We start from the raw sequence: 9113 nt of genomic DNA, 5'->3' as shown, positions 1-9113 counted from the left end.
TGGAGTCATAATGCAGGCCTGTATTAAAAATCATGCTTTTCTTTCCTGCTTCCAGGAGAAGTGCTTCCTGCCATGGTTGGGATGCAGAATGCTACAAATAAATTGAAGAATCACACTGATTCTGCTGTGTGTATATATGGGGAGAGCAGGGAGGGTGCAGGCTTGGATGAGATTGCCCATGGAGCTGTGTTCAGTGGACTTCTTTACAACAGCAGGGATGAATGTTCCATTAAGCAAGTCCACTAGTGATTAGTCAGCCTTCTCCAACATAAAGGCACTGTAGTTGTGCGGTTGTCCTGCCAGGGAAGATTCCAAACACTATGTAAATCCACTTAAAAAATCTCGTTTGCTTGAGATTTATAAAGACAGCTGGGGTTTGACACTTGATGCAGATGTGACCGGTGTGAAAAGGATTTATCTAATCTAGCTATCTTTAAAAAAAGTTTGAATATTAAATACTTCAGGATTTATTAAATAAGGTTGGAAACTGGTTTCCAGTCTTAGGCTTCCATATTGTGTCAAAAATCATATTGTTGCAGCAGGCATCATTAGATGGTGCTCTTACATGTGGTCTTCCAAGTTCTATTTCTTGGTGTGTAAGAAAATTTTCAATCTTGGGAAGACATGCTGTGATAGTTCATTTTTGATATGGCAGATTTTGCGTAGAGGCAATAGTTCAAGGAGAGAGAGCTGTGTAAATAGTAAGAGAGTTCGCTTTCTGCCTTGGTCTCTGATTAGAGTCTATTCTTGAGACAAAGTGCGTTTCCAGTTCTCACAAGACAACGATCTGTGTTTGAGGACTCGGGTATGTGTGTAAATAAAACAAGTTACATTTAGAGTATACCCAGACTTTGTATTGCTGATTTATCCTCCACTAGGAAGCTGACCTGCAAAGCTCTGGACGTCCGCTACTGGCAAGGAGTGACACTAGTGTCAGAATGACATACTCGAGTTGAAAGAAGGAGCAACAATATAACTTTTCTGCAGTGCACTACCCATTAGAGATAAGACTGTATAAATGGGCCAACACTTTCAAACCTGATTGCCAAGAGTTTTTGCTTCTAAATTTGTATTTTATGTACCTAAATTTAAGTGGCCTGATTTTTCAGGCGTGCCAAGCACCCACAAACCTCACTGGAGCTATAAAATTGCTGCATTACTTGTTACAAGAGAAGTCCTATTGCCCTGAAAGAAACATTCTGTATAAGGGTCTGTTCATCTGGTAGCTAATCACTTGTTTTATCTCCTTTCTGCATAGTTTAAAATAATCCTTTTGTTTAAATGGGAGGGGGTATCCTGTATCTTTTTCTGCTACCCACACAAGTATCAAATGGAACTTAACTTTTCAGCCAACATCTTTGGGCCTATAGCACAGTCCTGGGTCTGAATCTTAAATTGAAACAGTAATGTTATCAGCTGCAGTGACTTAGTAAAATGAATAAAAACTTCTGTACAAATGTTTGGTGCCAGTGGAAACCTGGTTTCTGTTCCCAACTCTTGCCTGAGGTCACTCAGGAAGTCAGTTTCCCCATCTATAAAAATAAGGTTAAAATACTGACCTCCTTTATAAAGCACTGTGAGACCATTAAGCCAATACCATGTTATCTAAGAAGTGAGGCATTACCCATCAAATAATTCAAAGGATAAGCAGAGACCTAAGATGTCAGTGAAATAACTGGCTATGGTTTGGCATCTTTACTTCTTGAGTGGCGTGAATCTTGTGATCGCTGTATTGTATTGAGTGACATGATATAGAACTATGATGTCAAGTATCCAAGGATCATATCCTCTATTTGACATCTCAGTTGCTTGAAAGTGTGATTATTTTGTGGGCATTTGCTAAAAAATGTGGATTCGTTACACTTGTGCTTATCAATAATCAGCCCAGCGATGCTAATTCTAATGTAAACTTTATTTTCAAATTGCTTATTTATGGTAGGGGAAGGTTTCTCATGCTAAGATTTCTAGCTTACTGGAAACAAAATGCGTGTTTTCTTACACAGAAGACTTCATTCAAAGAGGAAATTTGGTTTCACATTCCACAAAGCAAGGAAAGTTTTGTATTTAACAAATTATTTCTGTTTAAACATAGTAGAACAGCAGGCTCCTATTACTGTGTTCTACACAAGAACATTATGAAGGAACTGTTAAACTGGCAGCACAGTGAGAACACAAGTAAACCAAGCAGACTTTATAGCCTTGGACATTAGAATTTGTTTAGCGTGGGGAACAGAATGATGACTAGAACACTGTGATTTACCCCCCTCGTTCTGAAAGTTACTATGGGATCTTTAACTTCCACCGAAACAAATGATCAGAAAGGACCTTCACGTAGTATCTTGTTTGAAGGATGGTAATTCTAATAGCACATAATCCTGTTGCTAAACTGAACTGAGGAAATCATGTGTGTCATTTAGTATCAGTAGGTAAAGGAATACAATTTATCAGTAGTATAAAACCACAGAAGGTACACAGTGCAGTCCTCTGCTCAGTCTTGTTAAGTGTTTTCCAGAAACAGATGTAAATTCCACTGTAGCTTTTCAAATTGTGAATAATCCTGGTGTGTTGTGTTTAGTGATGAATCATGCAGGAGGTTGCAGATGGTGTGAAGAGTGCAGCTGTGCAGAGACTGGGGATGCTGAGATAGAAGACTGGAGTACCCTGGGGGCAGAAGATGATGATGATCTGAGAGTAGATTGGCATGCCAGTGGGGGAGGGAAGAAGTCAGCTGGGAAAGAAGTTTGAGGGTGGAGGAGTAAAGTTAAGGCCAGAAGTTGGGGGCTGGGGGTAGGAAGTGAAGGCTGGGAAAGAGTACTGAGTTAAACTGACAAATATTGGAGTGTTACTGTGAAGTGAGCTCAGAGAAAATTGCAACATTGGATGACAGAGAAAGCGTGATTGTCCAAAACTGAAAGAATTTGCACTGTTGGAGGGGAGGCTAAGATGAAAGCAATAGGGAAAATTGTGGCTCTGTGTGTGTGTGTGTGTGTGTGTGTGTGTGTGTGTGTGTGTGTGTGTGTGTGTGTGTGTGTGTAGGGGAGTGAGCAGGAACGGATCTGAAAACATTGACTGCAGTAGTGGGCTGTTTTGGGTTGAGGAGGTGCTGAACCCAGAGGTTTGGGAGGGCTGTTATGGCAATAGTTGATCAGATCTGAAAGCAGGGACTAGACATCAGTTTCTAGTTATGGGTGGGGGAGTAGGTAACAGTGGAAAGATTGAGTAAAAACTCTTAAGTATGGTAGATGCTGAAAGTAATGAACTTAATGCCAATGGAGTGAGAAAGCTGAGACCTCGTCTACACTACACATTTCCTTGATATAACTGATGTGGCTATGGGGTGTGAATAATACACACCCAGTGAGCAATTAAGTTATACCAACTAAATGCAGGTGTAGACAGCACTATGTCAGTGGGAGATCTTCTTCTGCCAACATAGCTACCACTGCTCATGGAGGCAACAGTAAAGTCGGCGGGAGAGCTCTCTCTCCCATCGACTTAGAGCGTCTCCACTACAACTGCGCCGCTGTAAGTGCTGTAGTGTAGATGTAGCCTAAAATACAGCATAGTTCAGTCTGTTTAAAACAGAATATTGTTTTAAACAACATCTTTTTCTTAGTTTTCCATGACTATTTGTTGTTTAAAAAAACCCAAACAATTAATACTATAACAAAACAAAATCCAAAGAACTTTATTCAGAAAAGTTTTGCCAGTGGATTGTCTGTCAAAGCTAGTTTTTGCCTTCAGGTCAGAAGTCCTAAACCAAAAGTGAATATTTAACCGCTCTTCCAAGGACAGCCAATAATCTTTCCACCTAATGGAGCATGAGATTACAGGGGCAAAAAAAAGGACCCTCAACAGCTATAACATATTTCAAGTATTAAAATAACATAAGGTTTCCCAAGCACAGTTTATGGGTTCTACAAACCACAGTAAGTGGAACACACTTTCTGAATAGCCAATAAAAAAAGGTCAGTACCCAATGTGGAAATATGCTCCCTAAATTGTTATACCATATCAAGGTTGTTCTTAATGTATATTAAAACAGCTAAGAATAAAGGTAGATTAAATTCCTGCTTTCTATACTTGCACAGTCTTATAGAACAGATTAATACACTACTTTCTTTTATTACTTATTAAAAATAACTTGCGTAATATTCTGAATTTAAGTAATTCTTTAAAAACATGTTTCCCACTCCTACAATTTTATGATCTAAGTAAACAAAATGGACTGGGAAAATTAATCATCCAATAAATCATTAACAGATATTTGATATCTACAAAATACTGCCATCATGATTGTATTAAGTACCACAATGAAACTTATTTTGGTCCACCAATATTAACTGAAACTTTCTTACACAAATGCATTCAAATGTTCTGAGGTCTGAAGTCAAATGTTCACGAGAGACTGCAGAATTTCTACTAGTGGAGTTGTTCCCTGACCAGTTAGTAGTGAGCTGAGTGTGTCCTGCTCATCTATAGATAAGTGGTGGATAACATGAGGGCAACAGCAGCTATCTGAATTTGTGGTATTTTCCCATGATCATCTCCCTAAGCGTCTAGCTTAGGATTTCCTTATGATATGGATGCACCTCCTGACCTGATCTCCGTTTCTGCAAAAAGGAGGGATTGTAGTGATCATGTTGTGTAATCCAAAGCCTAGGATTGTACCACACTAAAGTGAGATGTAGTTGGTTTTAGCGTCAGAAAATTCCTTTCCTGTCATGTTATTTAAAATGGCTGCAATCATGTAGGCATAGTAATTAAGTATGCCCACAAAGCCTTCATGTTGTACACTTGTGTAGCAGCAAAGGATTCATCTTTGATTATATAGCTGTAAGTTTTTGCTCATAATTTAGAAGCCAAAAATAATGTTGTAATGTTTGTTTTTAGTTCAGCAAGAATTCTTAGTTCTGAGAATAAATGATTGACAATCTCATCAATAAAGAATCTCTGCGCTGTATTGTACATCCAGTGCTGATGAAAATAATGACCTGCAGAGACAAAGCAAAATGTGTCCCTCTTAATTTGATTTAGTTTGTGAGTAAACATTTTTTAGATATGTAGCCTGAAAAGTGTTATATTGGTACAAAATATTAGAGGTTGATTAAGAAGCAATTTCAGAAATAATTGGAATCTTCGACTTAGTAAACAAAATTAATTCCATAGCTTTTTTAAATCAATACATTCTCTTTAAAATCACTTTACAATTCCTGTTGTCAGTAAGAATGACCATGACACTTTTGCATCCTGTGTACATTTCATAGTTTTAGTGTCTTTTAGACTAATACCCCATTTAGAGTATTTTTGTTTGATTATATGTAACAATGCAGTTAACTTTGTTAATGGGAAATAACCCATTTCCCCCAGTTTGTTTATTCAGGTGGATTTAAAATTGCAATGCCATTTGAACTTATTTTTAACAAATGTAATGAAAATGCACTGTATAAGATGCACATTTTTTCCTTTAAAGCAGTATAGCAAAATTGGAGGGTGTGATGTTTTCTGAGGCATCTGGGCTCTGAAGCTCTGAGTCACCTTCTTGCTACCTGCTTCCTGTGTGGGTGTTAGGTCCCAGACACAGCCAGCCTTTTTAGCCACTCAAGCCCTCTCCTGTGAGCTATACCAGTTCTGCCTTTTCCCTGTGGATTGACAGTAGATGCACTTCAGCCCCCGAGTCCCTTCAGTGTGTCCCTCTGGGGTATCCAGCCCCTGACTGCTGGATACTCATAGATATCTGAAATCGCTCTGTCCCCGAAGAAGCAGTGTAGCCCAGTTTACAAGTTTTACCTTAGTCCACTGCTCCTGTATCACATACAGCCTTAAGTTTGAGTATAGTAAAACAAAAGGAAATTTATTTTATGAAAGAAGAGAGATTCAAATAAAAAATGCTGTTTTCAGTATAGTGAGTTTGTCAGGTCTGAGACAGGAGCTGCTTTTAAAGAACAGTGAGCCTTTTGCTGCTTAGCATTAGTAAGGGCCTCTGTGTCACAGAGGCTTTACATTTTGCATATTTTAAGTGATTATTCGGTTGGTAAACTCTCTAATTTCAATCACCACTGAAATGCAGATTGTATTTACTATTTGCCATTGAAGAGCTTGATCCCTCAAAGACTTAAGCACGTGCATAACATTACACAGCTGAGTAGTTTCACTGGCCCACATTCATAAAAGTGCTTTGGTGCCTAAACCCCAGACTTAGGCGGCTAAGTCCCAGAGCTAGGCTCCACTGTGCCCACGTCCAGACGATTGCTCGGGGATCGATATATCGCGTCTAGTCTAGACGCGATATATTGATCCCCGAGCTCGCTTACATCGATTCCGGAACTCCATCAACCCGAACGGAGTTCCGGAATCGACACGGAGAGCCGCGGATATCGATCCCGCGCCGTCTGGACGGGTGAGTAATTCGATCTTAGATATTCGACTTCAGCTACGTTATTCATGTAGCTGAAGTTGCGTATCTAAGATCGATTTTCCTCCCCTAGTCTGGACGAGGCCTCACACTCTGGGTCTCAGGACTCCTAACTCCCGCCTGAGCCCCACAGAGATTCATGAACTGAGGGAAGATAAGCATTCAGCTGTCTAATTCATGCTGGGCCTGATCCAGTAAGTGTGCACAGAGACATGCTTTTGTTTGTATATGGCTTTGAATTTCAGAAAGTTTGATGATGAGATTTTATAGCTGCTAGGGTAGACTGGAGATTTTAGAACAAGAGTTTTAACCAAGTATAATCACTTGGGGCTGGCTCTAGTTCTGGAGGATCTTGAGTATTAGGAACATTGTATGGGGATAGGGACCTGAAACAACATTGGAAAGAAGGGGCAGAATCAGAAGAAGTACATCTGGAGAGGGGAAGTGAGGAAACTAGTAGAATAGAAAAATCCAGCTGGGATGGGGCAGGTGGGAGGGTCCAGTAGGTAGTCCTATCTTGAGAATTGTGACTGAACTAGAGAGAGAGCATCAGAGGGCACTGAGTGCTAGAAGAGAAGGGTCACAGCTACAGAAAATGGTATTGGTACACTTGTTCTAGCCAGCTGTTTTGTTTTCGTGTAGAAACTGTGAAATATTCTTACTTTTTTTAAATTGTGTACAGTTTAGTCTTCTACACTGTTAATATGATGTGCAGGATCTTTATGCTGACAAGCCAACCAGTAGTGGCTCAAGAGCACGAGTACCAGCCTCAGGGTAGACTGTAAGAATCGGAATACAAACCTCAAATTGGTTGACAGTTCTGTAACTAGGTTTCACCAACCAATTATCAAGTGTAAATTCCTCAGTTGCTGTTACAGTCTGAACATGGAGTCACACAGTCCCCTTGGGTACTCTGATCTGTTTTGTCACCCAGGTAATCTTTGTGATAGATGGCTTCTTACACCATGAATCACAGCAGTACTCAGGTTATTTCCCGTCCCAATGGGCCAGTTGCTTACCCCAGGTCAATTGCACTTTAGATTTCACACCAAAGACACTTGTAGCCAATCCTATAATAAGCTATCGAAAGATTTATTACACAGAAAAAGAAATCAAGAGTTATTTACAAGGTTAAGGCAGGTAAACATTCATACAGAAATTAGTTATAATATTAAGTTTCTAAGGGCAATAGAGGCTGCTGTAATAAGCAAGATCTATGCCTTTGTCTTACCAGGCCAAGCAGCTCGGGATCTCTTGCTTATGCCAAGAAAACTTGTCCCCAGAGTCCAAGCAGCAGTGAGATCCAGTTCCTTCTTGTTAGGGGTTTTCATTCCTCACACCGTCCCCCCTGTGTGAATTGAGCTGTAAACTCAGCTGATGGGAGAGATTCACTTGCAAGACTCATCTTGGGGGAGGGGGTTGTTTGTAAACCAGCAAAGTCTTTTGTTTTCTTTAATATTTTTCCATTCTAGTCCATCTGGTGTTGATGAGCCTTTCATGTTGGGCAGGACATAACACCATCTGTTGGAGACCAGCACTTCACACTAATGCCTTTCTCCTGTCTGGTGATTTACACAGTTAAAGAGGCTTACAATGTGAACACCCCAATATTACTTTACAGTATCGGATACAGATGTTATAAGTGAGATTAATGCATGCTGCAACTCACAGGCATTCAATAAAGTCTAAATATTAAACAATTCTAATACCTATTTTAACAATACTAACTCAAAAGTGAGCCAGACTGATTTCAGCTATATATTTGTCCATATTCAGTTGTGGCATGGGGACCCTTGCCTGGCTGGACAGTTTCACGTTGATTAACTTGCGCACAAGTAGAAATCATATTTTTATAGCTGCTGAAGGCAGAGTGGTGCAGTACTACAGCAACTTTGCATTTTTGCCAAGGTGTTCTTTCTTCTTTTTGTTAGTAGGGCGTATTCCCAAACCAGAACCCTTAATGGCCTGAAACATAATAAATCATTTTTTAACAAGAATACATCTTTAGTATTTATCTTTTGAGCCCTAATAGCTCTTATATGCACAAGAGGAAAAAAGAAACCTATCATTTTGCAGCATTTATTTATTTATTTATTTATTTATTGAGTTGGTGTAATCATATGACTACAGTATGCATCAAACCTTATGAATGAATATAGAACTGGCCTACTCAGTTCTCAATTATGCACCAGAGCTTTTTAAAAAAAAAAACACCTCTACAGGGAGCCATAAAAAGGACAAGAGAGAAAAATAACATGATAAATTGCCAGCTCCTCAAGATTTGCAAGTATCATGTCAACAGAAATCCAAGCAGAAGAATTCAAGTGGTATTTGAAAGTGTCTAGAATGGTTATGCAAACAAATTGTACATCAGATCATCTCCTTTGGGAAAGAACGTAGTTCCTTACCCTCTCAAATAGTAGTCAATTGGACTACAGGGTTGGGCTTTGGGGAAGACTCCAGGTTAAATAGTGTCTGACCCTACTGCTGGAAAAAAGAAGTCTCCAGTCCACTACCCTTTACATAAAGAAGTCATGGTCTATGCCAGTGAGAGAGAAAGCTAGGGCTGGGTTTTCGTTGGAGTTTTTTTACTCCTGCTTCTTCCTGATACCAAAAATTTTAGGAGGCCAACCTATTTGTTAACTGGAAACAATTTCAGCACTACTTGAAAGAAGATTGGGAGGTTTAAGGTACTTTT

The sequence above is a fragment of the Gopherus evgoodei genome, chromosome 1 (genome assembly GCF_007399415.2).
Source record: "Gopherus evgoodei ecotype Sinaloan lineage chromosome 1, rGopEvg1_v1.p, whole genome shotgun sequence".
Classification (NCBI taxonomy): domain Eukaryota; kingdom Metazoa; phylum Chordata; order Testudines; family Testudinidae; genus Gopherus; species Gopherus evgoodei.
The sequence above is the reverse complement of the archived record's forward strand: the minus strand, read 5'-3'. Positions refer to the sequence as shown.